A 1563-nucleotide genomic window follows, 5' to 3' on the forward strand; every position below is an offset into this window, starting at 1 on the left:
TGCTCATAATATAAATCAAGGGTTGCTCCTGATATCTATCTATCTAACTGTCTTTCTGTTAATATAGATATATATTTATAATATACATTTTATATATATATATTTACAAGCATCCTACTTATTTGTGTTGGAGTAGAGAGAAAAGGCATCATTCTGTACTTATTTGGTGAGGGTTCCTTTATTAATCAAACAGCAAAAAAGGAGGATTCCTTTATTAATCAAAAAACTCTTTAAATGTCTTTAAAATACTCAAAATAAGTAGTGCCTCCAAACACAAAATAACAACTTACACTACCACAATTATGGGACTTTTTGGTTTTGATACGGTATCTCTTAAGCAAGAGAAATGGAACAGACCAAAAAGGTACTGAATTTTCAATGCATTAAAATTAAGATTATTTCCATTAACATTGAGATTTGCATTTCGGTTTGAAGCTTCCTCTTTGCTATCTTTGCTTAGATTCTTCCCAGTACATCACGTCTGATTTTAAAATTGCTAGACTCATAAATTAGGTAAGCAAAGGGAAATTCATGATGTAGTGTTATGAAAGAAAAGAAAGAGATAATTAGTAATTATATGGATTGAAGTTAGAAATGCCCCTAGAAAATGCCACAACTGCTTGTCATTTAAAAAAGAGACACTGGGCTGTCTCCAGAAGCATCCTTACACCAACCCTGCTTTCCCATCTTGAAAAGAGTATGACTACGGACTATAAAGACTCAAACAGCAGTTGTGAAGTATTAACAGATGCATAATCTGGATCTATTTCTCTCTTAGTCTCTGCATAAAGATAGAGAAGTAAAAACAGAACCTGTCAATTCATGATTTATGTGACCAGTGCATTCAATGTCCATCCCTGTCCCAAACCAAGTGGCCATGTTTGAGGCTTCTTTTTATTTCCTAAAAACTTGCATATTTTGAAGTTTCTGAAGAGATCGAAGTATGAAAATTCTGTGTATAAAGGAAATGAACCTTTTATGGATGTTACAACTCAGAACATATCCTAGCAAATCCTACAACGTGGCAGTGTGTGTATTATTAGAACAGCAGTGCAGTGCCTGGGGTTTACCCTATTGTGGTACCAATAACATACTTACATTACAAACGTGTTGCTTCTGAGAATTTGCTGGATCATAAATTCTCTACACATTTTAGAACATAACTCATGGTAAAGCACCGAAGAAACACTGATCTTCAGAGGAAAGCCTTCTTACAAATTTCCATCGCCGTAAAAATAAGAATTATATTTTGTCACAAAACTACTAGTGTGAAAAAATGCCAATCTGGTGACTTTCCATAAAACTCAGGACTAAATCCAGCTGGCCTCATAAATAACAAAGTGGAAATCTGTCCAGAGAAAGCTAAGGCAACAAGGCTTGTACATTCTGACACGTGTTAATTTTTGTTTGTTTATTTTACTTTAAGTTCTGAGATACATGTGCAGAATGTGCATGTTTGTTACATAAATATGCGTGTGCTGTGGTGGTTTGCTGCACCTATCCACCTGTCATCTAGGTTTTAAGCCCTGCATGCATTAGGTATTTGTCCTAATGCTCTCTCTC

This window comes from Mandrillus leucophaeus, unplaced genomic scaffold (genome assembly GCF_000951045.1).
Source record: "Mandrillus leucophaeus isolate KB7577 unplaced genomic scaffold, Mleu.le_1.0 Scaffold669, whole genome shotgun sequence".
NCBI lineage: Eukaryota > Metazoa > Chordata > Mammalia > Primates > Cercopithecidae > Mandrillus > Mandrillus leucophaeus.